At 37.7% G+C, this 20,577-nt stretch overlaps 1 protein-coding gene across 4 annotated transcripts in view; it reads left to right on the plus strand.

Moving 5' to 3' along the window:
* Positions 1-20,577, plus strand: part of LOC122799893 (E3 ubiquitin-protein ligase RNF14-like) — an 826,975-nt gene that overhangs the window by 138,932 nt on the left and 667,466 nt on the right. For 2 of the 4 annotated variants that reach the window (XM_044069268.1, XM_044069271.1), the window contains exons 2-3: positions 11,357-11,431; positions 13,093-13,161. The exons of 1 other annotated variant lie outside the window; for it this stretch is intronic. The gene's annotated coding sequence lies outside the window, so the exon portion shown is untranslated. The remainder of the gene's footprint in view (positions 1-11,356; positions 11,432-13,092; positions 13,162-20,577) is intronic. One more of the 4 variants, XM_044069270.1, reaches the window with a different exon arrangement.

Below are 20,577 nucleotides of genomic sequence, written 5' to 3' on the forward strand. Positions count from 1 at the left end.
TCCATGATAATTCTTTCCATGCCTTTGCATATGAGGCCAATGAGATTTATGCGTCTGTAGACCGGAGCAGAGGGATGATTGTTGCTGTTCTCCATTCATGAAGCCTATTTGTAGACTACGGTTAAATAGCAATTTGATGCTATCTAGAAGGCATCCTGGGATATTGTCTGGCCCCATTGATGCAGTGTTCTTGGTCTTAGAGAAAGGAGTAAGGACCTGCTCCCTATTGATAGCAGGGGGGGTTATATTTAATGGTATTTCCTGAGGGAGGGTTGAGGGGGAGAGGGGGGTAAAGTTGGAGCTGAATTTTTTGGCCAGCAGGTTTGCTATATGTTCTGGGTCAGTACAGGTGACTCCATTAACAATGAGCTCTGCACACAGTTATATATTGCCTTCAAGGTTATGGACATAGCTAAAGAATGCCTTGTCATTGTCTTTGACCTGGGATGCCAAATTCCCTTTTGGTAGACTTTATTTGCCCTCTGAGTTGTTTGTTTGGTTTCATGAGAGTGCTTTTATTGTGCTGTGAGCTGCACCTCCTAATATTTTTTCCATGATTTTCTTCTTTTTGTTATACAGCCTATTGATGTTGTGATTCCACCAGGGTGGCTTGTTTTTTGAGTTAGTTCTGGAATTCCTGGTGGGTGCGGCTGCTTCTATGCATGTATTAGCATGCTTGCATAGGGTTTCTGTAAACAGTTCCACAGAGGAAGCAGTTTTCTTAGAGTTTTTGTGGGCTTGAAATTTTGCTAGGTTATCACTTAATAGTAGGAAGTTAGCCTTAGAGTAGTTCCTGAATATTCCAGGGTTAGCTAGGGGTTCCAGGTTTTATTTTTACATCAAAGGAGACCATTTTGTGGCCTGACTGTACCAGAGAGGGTAGGAAACTAGGGGGTGTGCAGCAGTCTCTCATATTAGTGAGGACCAGCTCTAGTATGGCTGTACTCCTGGTCAGTTTACTGACACTGGTCCAGGGTGTTTGGGTTTACAAAATCCAGAAATCTCTGCGCCTGTGCATTTGGTGTCATATATGATTCCTAGTTAATAGTGTGGTAATTAAAGTCACCCATGAATATGGTATTGGGTTGGATGGTGAATGTTTCCAGTAAGTTTAAATACATGGCATGGGTTTTCTGGGTCATAGAGGGGGACCCATAGCTTGCAAGGAAGTGGTATTGGATTTTGCCTATGCTGATTTGAACTTGGACAAGCTCAAGTGCATTGTCCTGTTTGACCAGACTTAAGGTATATTTATTTTTTATGTAAATTGAGACACCTCCACCTTTAGTCCCTGTTTGTGTAGTATCTGGGCTAAATGTGTGCAAGGCATTGTAATTATAACCTATAACTGTCAGTGTGCTCTTTATGGCTTTAAACCATGTCTCAGTGACTGCACAGATGTCAGCATTCTGTAGGGTGAAGTAAGCTTCTAGGAGGTGGAGTTCTGAGCAGTAGCACCTTAAGATTTTTCTTGGTTTTGATATATCAGGAGTACTTTCAGTTTGCCTTTGCCTAAAAAAGTCACTATGGTGGAGAACGATGTTTTAGCTAATATTCAAAAGCCTAGAGGGGAGAGATGCAGACCATCCCTGGCAAAGCAGCATGATCTGTTGATCATCTCCTTCCATGCTGACAAATATTGCATGACACCAGAAATTAAGCCAGTCATTAAAGTCAGTCATCTTTGTTCGTATTGTGGCATCACGCTGAAAAGCCACATAGGCAAAAACATTAAAAAGACCATGGCAAATCAGATTCCTCACAGTGTAATACCTTTAACCTCCTTTGAACGATGCCCACGAGAAATATGCAGATGAACCCTTAAGAACATACAAGTGTTCCAGCTACATGGTTTCTAAATGCTCACTGACTTTTTACAAGTCTTTACTGAAGCCTTCAGTCCAATAAACCCAAACTCTACTAGTTGTAGGAATAATATATTTCATCCTTTTTATGGACTTGTCAGCACAGCATAAGGGAGGAATTTGCCATTTTCTGAAAGCAGAGTTTTTTAACAAAGCCTTATGTCCATAACATTAGTGGGATTACAGCATTTCCCAAGAATAAGGAACAGAGCAATAAAAAGGTCACACACAAAAGCCATGTAAACAAACTAAATTCGTGCTCCTTACTCACATTAAATTTACTTACAAACCGGTTAGTGTTCTCATTCCCAAATAAATGAAAATTAATATTAAATGAAATATGCCTAAAATTCAATAGATCCTTTCACTAGTCACACAGAGTTACTCATAAAACACTGTTACATCAAAGAAAAAAAATCAGTGGTGCATTAATCTCTTTGATTCTTGGCTCATCATTGCAGCTTATTTAGTTTAGTAAATACTCTTCAAGTTACTGATAGAGATACTTACTCTTCTGATCTTCTTCATATGGATCACTGCTGCAGTAGCCTGAGGTATATGGGTTATATCCCGATATGGATATAAAAGCCAGTCAGCTTCCAAAGCTGCAGGGCACCTTCCACATGCCCAAACCATCAGCCAGCTCAAGCTGAGCTAACTAAAATACACTTTTGGGTTAAGCTTTCCTGCCACTGAAGTGAGTACTCCTGTGTGGGATTTTGAGAATTAATGGTCGGCTAACGATGTTCTTTTGCTGGGCAGATAAGTTTCTTTTTGGGGAAAAAAACTTCCACTTGCTTGTTATGACAGAAATTGAAGTTTTTCTGTAAAATAATTTTAAAGCAAGGAAAAAGTGTTTTAATGACTATCACATGACTTTTAATTACTGTTAAACAGGAGAATCACTGTTTTACTTTTGTGGTAAAAAGTTGTTCAGGCTTATTTTAAACTACATTTTCCAATGTTAAAGTTTAAAGACTGGGGAAGTGCAGAAAGTGTTTTATTGTGTTTTTATGGGAAAGGTTACTTTTTGGTACTTTACCTGTTTTACAGACTACTGCTGCCAGACTTCCCCAGGCATCTTTTTTGGCATAACCATGGAATAACCTACTGGCTCCTTGGCTCTTCCCTCTTCTAGCCACAAAAAGAAGAAAATCAGTAAATGGCTTTCTCCACTTCTACAGGCTACTAAAGTGCTTCAGCCACATGTGAGTGATTCTGCTGTGGCCAAAATAATAATCTTTTCCTCTTGTTCCCACTAGTGTAGTCCCTACAGCCAACTTTGGCTGGGGGTTAGACACATTCTCTATGGCTGTTGGAGTGCTCTTGGCAGGCAAGAAAAAGACTCTTGTCAGTCTTGGGAGAAGAGGTGGAAAATGGCACTCTGCCTATGTAGAAAGTTATGCCTGTCCCTAGAGATGTATTTTCTGGCAAAGGTGGGTCTGTTTCTTTTGAAATTCATGCAAAAAAGGAAGAAAAGTTTACTGATATGTCTTCTCCTATCGTAATCATTTTGGACTGGAGTGATTTATTGGCCTTAGCTCAGGGTTTAGTTCAGGATCTTGACCCTTCCTGGATGGCTGTTTTTATGGTTAAAAAGAAAGATAGATTCTTCATTTCTGTAGAGATTCAAGCAATTGAACCTAAAAATGATTGTGAAAGGACTGATTATATTTTGTCTCCACAGATTTCTGACTCAGATTCTGAGGAGAGTGTGTCTCTGGACAGTCCCTTTGAAAGATTGTCTTTCTCTGAATCTGTTTTTAAAATTATCAGTTGTTTCAGGGGAAACAGTGTTGTTTCTGAATGTCTCAGGAAGTATTATGATTTGTTACAATTGGAATTTTCATAATTTCCAGAACCTACTCCTGTTACATCTCTGCCTTTTGCTTTGGAGGATGTTTTTGTCACAGCCTGTAACTTGCCTGACAGCTGGCCTGCTGCCTCCATGAATGCAGATAGACTGTATAAAGTTCCTCACTCTTTTAATTTTTTTATACAGTCATCACTGAGCAGACCCAGCAACTATTGCTGTAATGAATCCAGCTGCTGGTAAACATTTGGTTAATACTAATCCCTTTCTTTCTGACAAGGATGGGAAGGCATTCAATAGATTTGGGAAATAGGTGTATCCTTCAGCAACATTTTTTTTAATTTCAACTGCCAAGCTCATATGTTGAAGTTTATGCTTGCCTCTTGTATATAAGAAATGCTTTGGCATCTGTTTCCTCTTCTGATGAGACATCTATTTTGTGTAACTTAGTAGCTCCTGTTGTCAAGTGGCTACCCATTGTTTGAAATGTACATATGATTCTGATGCTACCACTTGCAGGGTTGCAGCCACTGGAAGTGTTATAAGTAGGTTTGTCTAGCAGCTTTCTCAAAATCTACTGGAGGATATAAAAAATAAAATTTTGACTTCTCCCTTGGGTAGAGACCTAGTTTTGGCCCTTCTGTGGAGTTCATTAAAAAGTGTGATGAGAGAGTTTAGCTAATTCAAGGGATCTCTCAGATTTTTCAGCCTTTCTTCTCCAAGTTTGCCAAGAGATTTGATGCTCCCTCTACAACCTTTTTAAAAAGCAAAATAAACAGACGCAGTGAGCTGCTGATAAGCAAACTTTTAAAATGCAATGGCAGAAAGGTTTCAAAAAGAAGTTGGTAACTGCCTAAAAAAAGTCAGTCTAATAAGTCTGAATGACTGTTTGCAGGACCCAAGCCACTCTGGCAGTCTGAACTTTCATTTCTTACTTTGGCAGCAGATACTTTCAGACAGATGGGTTCTGAGAATAATTCATCAAGGTTACAGATGGTAGTGGAAGTCTCTTTCACCTTTCATGGGATTCTTCCTCATCTGCCAAGCTAAACTCTTCTTTTCTGTCCTGTCATTCAGCATATGCTCACTCAGAGGTTGATAGAAGCTGTCCCTCCTCCTCGGTTAGGATAAGGATTTTATTCAAGGATGTTTCTGGTGACAAAGAAAGAAGATTCTTTCTGACCAGTTCTGGATCTTTCCTTTTTGAACCTGTTTGTGATGGTGTCCAAGTTCCAAATGTTGTCATTTCACAGCTTGTTACCCCTTATTCCCCATTTGAGTTTTCTACTGACCTTAGATTTCAATGATGCATATCATCACATTCCTATAGATCCAGATTTCAGAAGTTCCTTAAGGTTTTCTGTGTCTAGATAACATCATCAGTTCTTTGCATTACTCTTTGGTTTATCTACTGATTCATGGGTATTCACAATGTGTCTAGCTCCTGTGATAGCCTACTGCAGACTGCACAGCATTCACATTTTTCCTTATTTTGATGACTTGCTTATCTTTATTTGTCACTTTGGTAAAGAACCTCCTACACAGGCTAGGGTTCCAAGAGACCATATAGAAGTCTTATCTGACTCTTTCTAACAGGTTCATAAATAACATGAATAGGTTCATAAATAGAGTAGTACTTGGCTAGCTGGCCTTCTGGGCCATTTCAGGCCTAGCCAATTACCCCATGTAAGGATCAAACCCTGCACCTTGTGTCTGTAAGGTAAACACCTTAACTATTATACCAACCTCCCACCTTGTTTTCTTGGAGTGTCTCCTAAACACCTCAGTTCAAACAGCTTTTCTTTGACAGGAAAAAATAGAGCTTGTGTTTAAATCTATTCCTTAGTTTTTTTTCCACTCAGACGACCCTCTCAGCAAAATAATTCCTCTGAGTTCTGGATCTCAAGGCATCTATGATACTCATGATACCTCCTGCATGAGAAAAATCCAAAGGTACCTGAAATATCTATGGTCTCACCATCAATACCCCTTGAGTTTTTACATTCAAGTTTGGGAATTTTTGAAAAGGGAGATTTTGTGTTTTTTTTTTTTTCAGAATCCAGGCCTTCCATTCTCCCTTCTTACAGCAGCACAATCAGTCACAACAGACACCTTACACTTTACTTGTAGTGTCAATGGGAGTAAAAGTGCAGGGTCTTTGGAATGAAAAAGAGAAACCAAAATAAATAAAAGAGATGTTAGCTCTTGTAGATTCTGTGAACTCTCTCAATCATCAATGGTCCCTGAGAACTCTACAAGTGTTTCCAGATGAGAACACCACAATGATATGGTACATAAACAAGCAAGTGGGACCCAGATCTTATCCTTTGTGCAGACAGGACCAGGACAGACCCTTATGAATGGAAACTCAATCAGAGGGTCTTCCAAGATTTGATCAAACTGTGGGGAACACCTCAACAGATCTTTTTGCCTCCACTCACAGCAATCGGTTGCCAAAATTCTGCTCCAAGACTCAATGCTAGAAGGCTTGGAGGACAGATGGATTTTCTTTTCCTTGAACAAGAAAGTTCTTGTATGCTTTTTCACCCTTTCCACTAATATCCAGGGTCATTGTGAAGATTCAGAAACACTTCCTAATGATCATTGTGGTGACTCCCTTATCAACAGTGGCTCTCTCTTCTCTTGGAAATGGCCAGGGGCAATTACCACATGGGTTCTAACAGACTGGATTTACTCACATAAGACCACAGGTGTTTCATACATCCTGAACCCAAACAACAACAGCTGATTGCCTGTATTACAGAATTTTAATACCTTTTAAGGATCTTTTTTTTCCTTAGGACGTGCAGCAGTATTAATGCTAACATGAAAACCTGCAACTAGAAAATCATGCATCACTAAATGGAAAAGGTTTACTAGTTAGTGTCAGTAAAAGCAGCAACACTTCTTTGTGGTACTGTTTCTCTGATTTTGCATTGTTTGTGTGAGTTACTATTCTATGACACATCTTACTCTTTAATCAAGGTTAATTTATTGCCCATTTCAGCGTGTCTGTTCATGGATTTCCCTCTTTTAATGGAGTCTCATATGGTCATATTTTTGAAGGTGGTGTTGCTTACAAAGCCCAAAGCCCCTTGAAAACAGCTGACTACTCCTTGGGATCTTAATTTTATGTTTCTAAAACTAACCCTTGCTCCATTTGAACCAGCTCATCAAGCTGACTTGAGGCTATTGACATGGAAAATGATCTTACAAATTGCTCTGACCTCTGCAAGACATGTAGCTGAGTTGCAGGCTGTCATTGTGGGTCAACCTTATCTCATTTTCTGCAAAGGTGGGGTTTTCTTAAGAACTAATCCTTCATTTATGGTATCCTGGTTTACCTTAAACAAGCTAACCATTTCCCTGTCTTCTTTCCAGAACCTAAAAATGAGGGAGAAAGGATACCTTGAATTTCCATAGACAACTCCGGTACTATCCTGACAGAACAATATTGTTCAAAATGTTTGATCAGTTGTTCATTTCTTAAGAGGGTAAGAAAAAAGGACAAACAATGTCAAAACAGACTACTTCCAAATGGTTGTCTCGTGTTATTACCTTTTTGTATACCCACCATAGTAAAACTATTCCAGGCAGATTCAAGACTTATTCTACTAGAGCCATGGCGTCATCTGTGGCTTTTTGGAAAGGGTTGGATTCTAGCAGTATATTTGAAGCACCAATGTGGTCATCTGTGCACATTTTTACAAAGCATTATAAATTAGATTCATTCTCCAGGTCTAAGACGGGCTTTGCTATGACCATTCTCCAGGCACTTTTGAACCATTGCCCTTCCTCCTGCCAATCATGTTAAGCTATGGTAATTTACCCATATTGCTTAGACTATTGCAGCAATAATTCATATGAAGAATGCAATACAGCTGTGTAAGTAAACTAACTATAACAGTCGATATTTGAATGATCAATGCTGCAGTAGTGCTCCTTCTCTCCTTCCACCCCCCCCTTATTTTTATATGTATTTTTATGCCAGGTGTGGACATTTATTTGTATTTTCCTAGCATTGTCCTTCTCATGGCTTTAGCCTCCCTCTCTATCTCTCTGTTGGCATGAAAGCTGTGAAGGGCTGGGCACCCATACCTCACTTTTAATCAGATCAGCTTGAGCTGACTAACATTTTGGGCATGTGGAAGATCCCTGAAGCTTTGGAAGCAGGCCATTTGTTATATCCTTAGCAGGATGTGACCTATATGGCTTAGAATACTGCAGCAGTGATCATAAGAGCATCTACTGCTATGATAAGTTTGCTTACACAATAGTACTTTATTTAAAGTTTTATTTTAACTCTTAAGTTCTGTCCATCACTTACCAACAAGCTTATAAAAAACTCAAAGTTTTATGCACTCATCTTTCAGAACTCTGCTGCACACTAAAGAGCCAACAATTATTGTGAAAACACCCTTCTCAAAATTTACACATGCTATAAAGAACTCCATTCCTTCCATTGTAGAACCATAACTAATCCTTTATTTTTACTTAGGCAGTTGCTAAATAGCTAACAAATATAACTCCATGTATTTTTTTAAATGAACATACTTTAAAAAAATACCAGCATTGTAGGTACAGAGGTATAAAGCCTTGGTTATAACCCATGGTCTAGGCCATGGTTGAAAAGGGTTTTCAGATCAGCTGACTTGCTTGGATAACGTGTAATTAAAAATGGACAAATGAATGAATAAACAAATAGATATATTTGATAAATGGTATGAAAGATGAAAAAATAGTCATTCTGTGAATCAATTCAGTTGTCAGGCTTATACAGTATTAGCCTTCATGAAGCTTCATTACTATGACCCTTTGTTGATAGTGTTGACTTCCTGTTTATGTATTAAGATTATAGTCCCCAACCAAAAAACAGGTGTATATCAGTAAAGTAGTCCAGCTGAGAATAAAGTAGTGCATGAATTATTCTCACAAAGTCTGATTATGGAATAAGGTTCTGTACCAGGCCCATATTCTTCAGATAATAATATGATGTCTTGATGACTGGTGACACATGGTTCTTCAGTGTGAACCTGTCATCAAGAATCAAACACAGATCACGACCTAAGGTACATATTCCAGTCTATTTCTTATATCAGGGGAAAATTATGTTGTTGAATGGTGGGTGGTCTACACTAGCATCACAACAATTTAATTATGTTGGGTTTTAGCTGACTGTCAGTCATCAGTTGAAGTACTGATGCCATGGAGCCTTTGAGTGTGGTAAATGTCCCTCAGGTGACCTCCCTAAGGTTCAGTATATATGGTATAAACAGTAGAACAGTAGGGATAAGAAGATAGAGCCTTGTGGCACCCCACACTCCAGAGGATGCTTATTAGAGGAATTAACTCCAGAAATCATCCACAGTGAGTGGCCAGAATGGTTAAGAAGGAAACGGTCAAATGCAGTGCCAGTGAAACCTGAAGCCACAACATGTTTCCAAATGTTCAGTCAAGATGGTGATGGTCCATTGTGTCAAAACCAGCTGAGAGATCAATGAGGATCAAGAGGGAATATAATGTTTTATCTTGCCACTAACAACTTGGATAAGGGTTGTCTGAATGCTGTTCTTAGTGCTAAAATCAGACTGACATAGAGCACAAAAGGGGGTCTATATCACTTCATCAAAACACCTATTTGTCGAATCACTATTCATCGATCCCAAATTGTTGAAACCTCTGTTCATTCAATGACCATTTCAGCAAACTTTTTCACAGGCAAAAGAAACGGTTGGCCATCATCAGGAATTTTCCCTTTTTCCCCGCTGTAGTGTGATCTCGGAGTTGGTATACTTAGTTAAGAGGGGTGTGGAGGGAGAAGCCCCCCACTTGGGTGTGTTTTACACTTTTTGAGTTTAGTGACAGGTGCTAGGTTGGGCAGCCGTTTCTTTTCCCTGTGAAAAAGTTTGCTGAAACATCCAGTCAGCTAAGAGAGTTTTCGACAATTTGGGGTTGACGAATAGTAATTCGATAAAAGGTGTTTCAATGAAGTGATATAGACCAGCACAAAGTTCATAAGCTAGTAAAGAGGAATGCATCTGCACCTATATCACTTTCTCATTAACCTTAAGAGGAAGATTAGAGATAGGGCAGTAATCTTCTAGAAGGACCGTGCCCAAAGAAGACTTCTTGACACTGGGAGGTAATAATCAAAGCCCGCTTCAGTACTGATGTAAGAAAAAAATCTCAGAGGGGGCTGAATGAGCCAAAGAATAATTGGTTCCAGTGAATCTAGACCAGATTTTACAAGACTAATTGGCAGCAGTAGGTGGAGTAGAAAGAAAGAAATCCATGTGTGGTGTCATCGTATTGGTATAATGAAACTCAGCTCAGTAAAAGACATGACATCAGCACAGGACCCATCATAATAACTAACGTTGTGGGCAAAATCTGGAACAAGCTTCCTATTACACTCACATCTCTCATCTACGTCTCTTTTCAAGAAACATCTCAAAGAACATCAGAAATTCCTCTGGCTTTGTCCCTGTTCTAAACCAGACTTCTTCCCCCTATTTTTCTCTTCTTACTATACCCCTTCCTTCTGTGCTATGTCCTCTCTGCAACAAGATTCTATAGAAGCCATCTGTATACTAACCAGTGCTTTTTTTCCCTCTACAACCTTCTTTTTCTTTTTCTCCTTTTTGTCTTATAAATGATAACATTAAACCCTTGAGTTTACCTGTACTTGTGTGTATCTTAAACTATGCATTGACTCTATACTACTATTCTTAAATATAATTTTTCTTTTTTTCTTTCCAAATATTGTTAATTCTCCTATGTATAGCAATTTAGAAATTTTTTAAGTATTGTATTTTTTAAGTATTGTAACTTTTTTGAAGTATTGTATTTTTTAACTATTGTTTTGTGTAATTTTACTTTGCTTGGAGCTTATCTCCCTGGGCCTCTACTGAAAATGGACATGTATCCAGCTAGACTAGCCCAGTCAACAAATGTAAAATAAATAAAAAATAAATAATAAACTATGGAGCCTTGTAGTAAAAAGAGTGCTTGATCAGAGCTATCTCTTCACAAAAAAATGTTCATCTTTTTCACATTGTGCCAATGAAGAGATTGTGCAAGTGATAAAGGTAGGCTGGTCTGCAGAGTTAGCCCACAGTCACTGAATGATTCAGTGTGGTGTAAGTCTCACTAGGTAAGTAACATGCATTTTATGTGAGATTTTTGTTTGATATGCTAAGTAGTGAGCATTCAACCAGAACTTGTTCTTGAACAGGCATGTTCTCTGTCAGTGGTCCTCCAACCATCGCCCAACCTCTGTAGTCAGTGTAGCTCATAGTTAAACCATGGCTTAATGGGCACAAACTGGGTAACAGTATCCATGCTTTTCTGACTTGGTAGGTAGGCGATAGGACAGAGTTTAAACTGTTGTTTGCCTGCATCCCTAAATCTTTAATGTCAGCCTCACTTTTTAATGATACAAGTTTAATCTGAATTAGGCTATTTTGGGGTATTTTGTAATGTTTTATTGGCTTATCTTTTTCTTCCTTTCTGAATGGTTGGGTGTGATTTTAGAGTTTGGGAAATTCCTTTCAGTTTGGCCTTCAGAGTAGTCAGGGAAGGGTAGAGAGGTAGTTAAATGGATTTTTTTTTTAATTTTTGTTAGGTGTCATTTTTTTCTCTTTTAGTGTATTTATTGTGACTGTATTGTTTTCATTAGATTTCCATCGATTTAGGAACTGTATTGGGTGAGAGGATCATGTTGGGGAGGAAGTTGCCATTGGATCTTGAAATGGTATGTTTTTTTTTATTCATGATCATATTTTGGAACTTAGAGACTGGATAGATGCTTAGATGGAATCTTCATTTTTTTGAAGTATGTAATTTTTCATTATGGGGGACGTTTTATCTGGTTCCTTCTACAGTATAGTTTTTGGCTGAGGCATCAGGAATGTGTGTTGGGGAGGAATGATGAGCAGATTATGTGTTTTAATTATTTCTTTTTTACATTTTGTATGTAAAGTTTTTAATGTTTCTTATTAATATATATATATATATATATATATATATATATATATATATATGTATATGTTGTATGTATTAAGAGGTTCTGTATTATTGTCCATCATTAGCAAATCTGTTAAAAGATAAAAGCAGTTTAAGGGGCAAGACATTTATTGTGTAGAACAGAATGGCAATAAGGAGGAATTATACATAATGTGAAATCTAAAACTTTTCTTACATGGCAAATTTAAGTACATGAAACAAGGCACTGACTAACTCATGTAGCACCTTCTGGAACATTCTTTCCAGTCATAATTCATATTCTTAACTGACAGCAGAATAATAGATTATTATTTAGAAGCCACTGCAACTTGTTACATTTTAGTATGTTCTCATACACTGTGCCATTTCTCATGACTTCAGTAATTTTTATTTATATAAACAATACTGTATTCATTACAAAATGTATAGTAAGCAAGGACAAATTACACAGACACTATTTATATTTCTGTTTCTCGTAGACAAGCAGTATTCAATGATATTCCTTTATTTTATAACAAAGCCCTATGAGTGCCATATAAACTTGCAGCATAAAACTGTTGTACGTATGCCTCACAGAATGTAAATGTTTTGTGGTCTAGCTTACCTATGAATAATTCTGAAATACAGAAATTCATTTTTAAACCTTTTTTAAATTATCATGTAAGACAGGCACACATACATGAATGGAAAACAAAGCATATTAACATTTTTTATTTACTTACATTACCTATACTTTTATTTCTTTATAACAACTGTCATTCAGTGCAACATTACAGAAATTGCTAAATTTTTGCCTTCCCTTAAATCTTACTCCTGCTCCTGAACTTTGTTCTTCCTGTACTGTTCCCACTAATTTGATTTATTTTATATAAATTGCTTGCTACTTCCTTTTCTAAGGAACCTTCTTCCAGTGCAAAAGCGAGCCTTAGTAATTTATTATTGCATTTTTCCATAAACAGTGTTACTAGTAAATCTCTGCATAGTCTGGTGTCATCAACTATAGTAGAAGGTCACTAGTGAGACAATTGTCTCTGCTCCAATTTATGCTTCAGTCCTTTTATATTCAGCTTATATTTTACCTGCTTAAAGTTGCATTCTCTGTCTGCCCCATCCCTCACTAACATGTTAAGCTAAAGTTTCTGAAAGATAACCAATATTGCTTTTTTTTGTTGTATGCCTCTCTAGCTGTATTGGTTGGTTTTCCCTAACCCTCCCACCCACATTGCTGCTGTTTAAAATAAGGCTGTATCTCTGGCCTCCACCCCTTATGATAATCTAATTTCCAAAGTACCTCTCTCCCTCTTTCATTGCTATAGTCTGCTCTATAAGCTATTTATGTTCCTGATACAAACCAGTATTGTTCTTGAATAAACCTCCTTTACTACATACCGTCTTCTGCTCATTTTCCAGGAGCCCTGCAAAGCTTGGAGTCTTTGCCTGAATTCAAGAACTGTTTTACTTGTATGCAGTCCCATCCAGGTAACGTTATGTACCTTTGATTGCTAAATTGCACCTAAGTTATTTTGAGTGATTGCTACTGTTTCCGATTTTTTTTTGTGCATTTCACTGATTTTTTTTTTTTGTTTAAAAAAAAGAAAGAAAAGTATTGTTCTTCCTCTTACTGTTGTAAGTCTGTCTTGAAATTGCCTTCAGTAAGGGATTTGCATCTAGATGTTTAAGTGGTTTGTGGTAGCATTGTACTTGTGGGTCTCTTCTACTGTGTTCTACATTAGGAGGACTGGGTTTATTCATCTTGTGGCAGGAGGTGTTTGCCTGGTGTATCTGAGTTGGGAAATACACAAAAGGACTCATCGTGTAATCATTTTATTGGCCAGAAAGATCATTACTAAGCATTCTGTTTTTTCTGTGCTGCTATAAATTTTGCATGTTTGTGTGGGTTAGCAGTGTCCTGTGTGGTAGCAAACACCAAGAAAGAGTGGTTCATATAACTGTACCCTGTACAACAGCAATATAATGCAAATACCTTGCGTGCCAAAAAGCTTAGAGCAATATGTTGGGAGCCAAGTGGCAATAATTGCAGATTTAGTTGAATTCATTATTGTGTAAACATTAAAGTTAGTAAAATGTAGTACTGTTTAAAATAATCTGCAGTGATAAAGCACCCTTAATAGCCTTCAATACACAATGCCTTTGTAGCTCACAAATCAAAGTATTGAAGAGTATGGATATGCAATTTCTTAACTTCTCAGTTGCCAGCTTGGTGGATATGGGCATCTTAAGACAATTTAGCAATTGTTTCATGTTTACCGACAACCATTTAATCCTTAAAGATGCAGTCACAGTCTGCAAAAAGTGTATTTACACAAAGACACTGGAGGCTAAACTCTTACATACAAGCGCACATGAGGTTGTCAGAGACCAAACACACAACACTCGCCTCACATAGTACACAACACATACATAGACTAACATATGCTGAGGCACTTAATAGCAATCTACTTAAAGAACAAAGATCACACAGATCACACATTGTCAAAGCTATACCTCAGCAATCCCAAAGACACTCAGAAAAAGCAACACCTAACACCACACATACTGTCATACTCGGTGAGCCCCAAACACTAAGCTTCTAAAGCAAGCAAACACTCCTCCCAGGACTCTTAGATATACTGATACCCCTCTAACTATGCTGAACAAGGAGAAGATAACTGTTAGTTACTTATCTGGAGCCAAATCATACATGCACTCAAGTCATTACGTCACAGGTAAAACTATGATTCCATCATAGTCCATATAAGTGTAAATGACCTAAGATGTATCTCCCTGGACTGTATCAAGAGAGATATTATGGAGCTGTCGGACTGCGTGTCTCATGTTGGTGTGAGTCCTCCAATGAGCAGCATATTACCATCACTGATAATGATGCCATAATATGAGCATAAAGTTATTGATTTTAACAACTGGTTATCTTTCTGGCCTCTTTCTAAGTGTAATCCAATATTTGTCAGCTTGGTAGGATGTAATTAACAGACCATGTTGCTTTGCCAAGGATGGTCTGCACCTCTCCCCTCTAGGCTTTCAAATACTGGTAAAAACTTTATCCATCCCTATAGTGCCTTTTTTAGGCAGTGCCAAATTGACAGACGTACCGACATAGCAAAATGAACTCAACTGAACTTCAAGGTGTTACTGCTCAATGTCAGGGGTCTAAACAAAAAAAGCTACACTCCCTCCAAGCCCTTCTCACATGCGGGAATATAGATATCTGTGCAGTTACTGAAGCATTGTATAAAGCAGCAGACAGTACCCTGGCAGTACAAGCTTTCAATGCCTTCCATACTTTTAGACCAGTAGCAGAAAAGGGTTAAAGTAGGAGGTGTCTCAATATACAACAGTAACAAGCATACCTGTAGGGTGGTCAAACAGGATGATATGTTGAAGTTCCTCTGTGTGCAGACCACTATAGACAAAATCCCATGCTATAATTGTAGCCAGCTACAGGTCACCCTTCATGTCCCAAGAAGCTAACAATGCACACTTGGACCTACTGGAAACACTTACCATCCAATCTAATACCCTACTCATAGGAGACTTTAATTACCCCTCTATAGGCTGGGAATGCTACACAGCCTCAAATCTATAGGTACAGAGATTTCTGGACTTCATAAATGCAAACAGTCTTGACCAAACAGTGAATATACCCACTAGAGGCTCCAACATGCTGGAGTGCATGCTTACACATATGGGAGAATGATGTACCACCTCCATGTCTCATCCTCCCTGGTAAGTTCTGACCATAAAGCAATCTACTTTGAAATCAACTCCATGATCTCATTAAAACTAGTAACAGTTAGTAACTATTCCAAGGCAAACTACCATTTAATAAGTAATGGACTGTAAAAATTCAATGCCCCTCCAAATCCAGGGAACACAGTAGCCTATGCTGAAGTGCTCTCAGAAACTCTGTACAGCCATGTAAATAGATGTATAGAGGCTGCTGTACTTACAGGAAGAAAGCCCAGGACTAGCCCCAGAAACAAACCACCCTGGTGTCATCTCAAATTACACAGGATATACAAAAAAAGGAAAAAATATATGGCAAAAATCATGTCATGATGGGTAGTTTCCATAAAAATAGAAACTCTCATTTCAAAGTAAATAGACAACTAAGAAGGCTAATTAGGTCAAACTAAGCCAGTTTTGAGGTTAAGATAGCCTCCCAGTTGAACGATAACCATAAGGCCTTCTACAGCCATGTCAGAAACCTCAAGGACTGCAAACAGCAATGCGCTGAACTAGTGACTAGTGGTGCAACATTCACTGAGCCTGGTGGTATAACTAACCTGTTAGTGTACAAATTCAGTTCCAGATTTACCCCCCCCCTCTCCCCCAACCATCCCATTAAAAATACCCTCAAATATAACTCTTCCAACTGTAACTAGGGAGCATGTTCTGGGTTCACTCACTAAAGCCAAGAACACAACCTCAGTGGGCCCCCTAATAACATCTCAACATGCTTCCTGAATATTCTAAAATATGACTTATCAGGACCCCTTGAGTCATTATTTAACCATAGTATTAAAACAGTATTTGTGCCACATGAATGGAAGACTGCAATGGTCATCCCCCTTCATAAGGGAGGACCTTCAACAGATCCTGAAAACTACAGACCCATTAATCTGACTAGTCCTATTTGCAAAGCCATGGAAAGAATTATCATGGAAATTATTAACAAGGATATAAGAGACCTCCAGACATTGGATCCATCCCAGTTTGGCTTTGTCAAACCAAGGTCATCCTTACTGAATCTGGTGGACTTCTTTGAAAAGGTCACTAAAGCAATGGATGAGGGGAAATCTGTGCTTATTGCCTACCTAGATCTGGCTAAAGCATTTGATACAATACCCTACTTGGGCATTGTCAACAAACTTATGGAACTAGGTATAAACCCTTTTATAGCACGCTGGATAGCCAGCTGGCTCACTGATAGGACCCAGGAGGTTAGAATTGATGAGACCACCTCCACAAAGTGGCCTGTCACCAGTGATGTTCCCCATGGCTCTGTGCTGGACCCACTGCTCTTTGGCATCTACTTCTCGGATGTCAAAGCCAATGTCAGAGGCCTTTGACTAACCAAATTCACAGATGATTGCAAACTGGGAGCAGTCATTGAATCCCCCAAGATGAGAACACTCTTCAGGAAGGTCTAATACAGACAAACTGTTGGTGCCAAAGCCATGGATTAAAACTCAATATCTAGAAATGCATTATAGTGCCTTTTGGGAAGTCTACCACCCTGGTTAACTACATCAGCGATAAAACACCCTTAAAAGGTGATTCATTAGTCAGGGATCTGGGAACTAATATATATATAGTAATCTAGCCTTCGACCAGCATGTGTCCAAGGTAGTAAGAAAATCCTTCTATGTAGCTCAACTTGTAAAGAAGGGCATGGCATCTAGGTCCAGAGAAGTTATCATAACACTCTACTAGGCTCTCATCAGACCCATCATTGAGTATAATGCCCCCCTTTGGTATGTACCCGATCAGACACATGCAGCAAATGGAATGTTCACAAAGGTTCCTTCCAAAAAGAATACAGGGAGTAAACACAATGTTCTATGCTGATTGCCTCAAAGCTCTGCCTCTTTACTTGGTATCATACAGACTTCTGAGGGGTGATCTTTGCCTGGCATACAGGACATCCCTGAGCCCTATTTTGATGAACCTTTTGCACATCCACAAAACAAACAACATCAGAACTGCTAGATTAAAAGACCAAAATTTTGCTTGCACCATTAATAGGACAAGTTGGAGAGACAGATATGTTTCTCAGAGAATTCCCATTCTCTGGAACAGGCTCCCCATCCATGTGCAATGGAGTTCCTCTCTAACCCTTAAAGCAACTTGAAACAATGGGTGGATAATAGGAAATTTACCCTTGGTATGGCTCTGTTTCTCTACACAGAGGCAGTAAGTAACTCACCACCTATGTAAATCAGATTTGTGGGTCATGTTTGCATTGTGTGGATAGGCTTAACCTAACAAAATTTCCAGTTTGTCTTCCTGGCAAATCAATACTCAGTTATAATGTCTTGCAAAAATTCAAATGGCTGCCTATTCCAATTCATGCAACACTCCTACTTAGCTACCACCTCTTCAAAATATTAAATTTAAAATACATCTCTCTCTTGAAAGGAAAATTACCCATTAGAGATCCTAATTACTCCCTCTGGCCAAGAACACAGTATCACCTTAATGAGACCTCCTTTTAAGACCTGTTATAGGTGAAGGATCTTTTTCAAAGATTGTTCAAGCCACTTATCTTCATCAATTGAAACTCTCTAGTCCCTATTCAAATTCAGAATGGTTTTAAAGGCTCAGTTTCCAAAGGAGGCTGAGTATACTTGCTTTTGGTACACCGGTTAATGTAATGTCCAGCTTGCACAAATGATCTATTAATTTTCTAAGAGCCATTTGCAAAGTCTTGATGTTGCTATTCTTGTACTTGAATGCCTATAAGCTAACATTCTGACATCCCTAATATTTACAGTTGTTTATTTTTGTATCTTTAAATGTAATTCATATAAAGCTTGTATGTTGTATTTTACTGCTTGTTCCTGGGTTATGACTGAAAAGGGTCTGTGGACCAATTCACCCATGTCAAAGTAAAATGAAGCAAAAATTTAGCCCCAGCTCTGTGATGTATTTATTTGTTTTAAACACAGTGATTGCTAGTGCATTGGTTGTCTGTTAATGAAATATTTAACCATTCATAATCTGTTGTCTTCTGCCTTCTTTGTGGTTAATTGGCTGTTTCTAGCTGCTGATAGTATCTTTACTGAGGTTTATTTTGGCTGCATCATTCCATCTCTGAATAACTATCAACTTCTTTTACGCAAGAGTCAGAAGAAAACCCTAAATAATGAGGGACAGAGGTCCAAAATGCTACTTTAACTCTTTTATAAAGTTAGAGCAAGTTTTGCATCAACATTTGTTTACTGAAGAATAAGAAATATGAAACTTTTTTTCCTCAAATTTTTTTTTTATTTTTCAAATACATTTGAATGAATTCCATAGTATTTATACATAACATATTAAATAACTATGTACACTATTTACATTAGCCTGACACTATAATATATCTTAATTTGTAGAGTTACTTTATAAGTATGTCCATTCCATTATCAGAGTGTCTGATCAATTATGGTTTACTATCAAAAATTCGAAAATAAAAAAAAAGTGTACAGAACTTTGAATTTAAACATCAGAAATGAACATTTCCATATGCACCTAATGTTGAAAACAGCTGTTAATTGTCGAAAATGTCGCTCGTGACATTTTCGACAATTAACAGCACTCCCACCCTTCCCTTAACTCCCTACCTAACTAGCCTACACTCACATCTATGCAGGGGGGCAAGCCCCCCTGCACCCCCCTGTGGGGGGATGCACCCCCACACCCTCCCTAACTTAATATTCCAACTCCGAGATCGCACTACAGTGAGGAAAGGGATGTATTTCCCTAACCGCACTGTACCGCTATCCCCTTACATGAGCGAACATTATAATTGCGAATGCACAGTCCATTCGCAATAATAACGTTCGCTCACATAACCTGCCGAAATATGAAGTATTCGAACATATGTTGTTCGAATACTTCATAGCCATGTAATTGCACGTCGGCATTTTGATAGTAAACCATCAATTATTATATAGTGTCAATCAATGATAAGACTTTTCCCCAAGGGTTGTTGGTAAATGGCTTTGAATAAATTCTTAGTTCTTTAATTTTCATTTCCAATAATGCTGTGGTCTTCAGTAGGCTATAGAAGTCTTCCAAAATTGGTATTGTGTTTGTATTCCACCTTGTTGTTAAACACTTAAAATTGCAAGTATAGTCTATACTAGATACATGTTTTACTTATTCAAATGAGGACCTCCATTCACATTTAATAATACAAGATTTTAATTAAATAAAATGATTCATTAAATAAAGCTTGTAGAAATTTATTAACACCACTCCAAAATGGCTTAATTTTAACACAATCAAAGAAAATGTGGTTCCAGTTTGCATTGTGTATTTGCTCACATCTCCAACATATTCCTTTTATGGAAGAACTAATTTTACTGATTCTATCTGGTGATAAGAATGCTCTGTGCAAGCATTTCCAGTTAGAAACGTTCCAGTATTGTGAAAAGGATGTATATTTTATTGATAATAAGATATTTGTTTTAATATCTTCAGTTAACTGTATTGAGTGTCCTTTTTGTTTTATATTTCCAATATGAGGTTTTGGGTGTAGTTTTATAGTTTATCAATATTTTGTAAAATTTTGAAATACGGTTTCCCATGTCAAAGTCATTATATATGATTTCATGTATGTATTTTATAAATTTAGGTATCTCTTTAAATGCAGAATTATTAATTATTCTACTTAAATCTTGTGAATATGACAGAATACTCTGTAAAGTTAGCTAGTCCTGTTGTAGAATTTTGTATGTTGTTTTTATTGCTTGCATATCTAAAACTTTTAGTTCTTTGATACATTGGAGCCAACAAACCCTTTCTGTTTCCAAGAATTAATTTCTCTGTATATTTTATGTGAAAAGTTCTTAGTGACTATAAATGGTGTTAAAAGATCAAATCAGATTTTTAAATCTGTATTTGCATTAGTAATTTTCCAAAATGAGTCAATGTAATAATTAATCATACGAGTTTTAGTGGGTTTGGTTATGTTATATTGCATACTAATACATATGTGCCATGGCAAATTGTTTTTATCTGCTGCTTGAATTTTTTTGTAAATCAAATTCATTTATTGATATTACAGTTAGTAATTCTTTCCAATTTGCAGAGTAATGTGGACTTATCCAATCTGAGATTGTTTTAGATATTGAAGCTTTTATAATTGTTCCTATATCAGGAAAGTGT

The sequence above is a fragment of the Protopterus annectens genome, chromosome 4.part0 (assembly GCF_019279795.1).
Source record: "Protopterus annectens isolate FY-2018-M chromosome 4.part0, PAN1.0, whole genome shotgun sequence".
Taxonomy (NCBI): Eukaryota; Metazoa; Chordata; order Ceratodontiformes; family Protopteridae; genus Protopterus; species Protopterus annectens.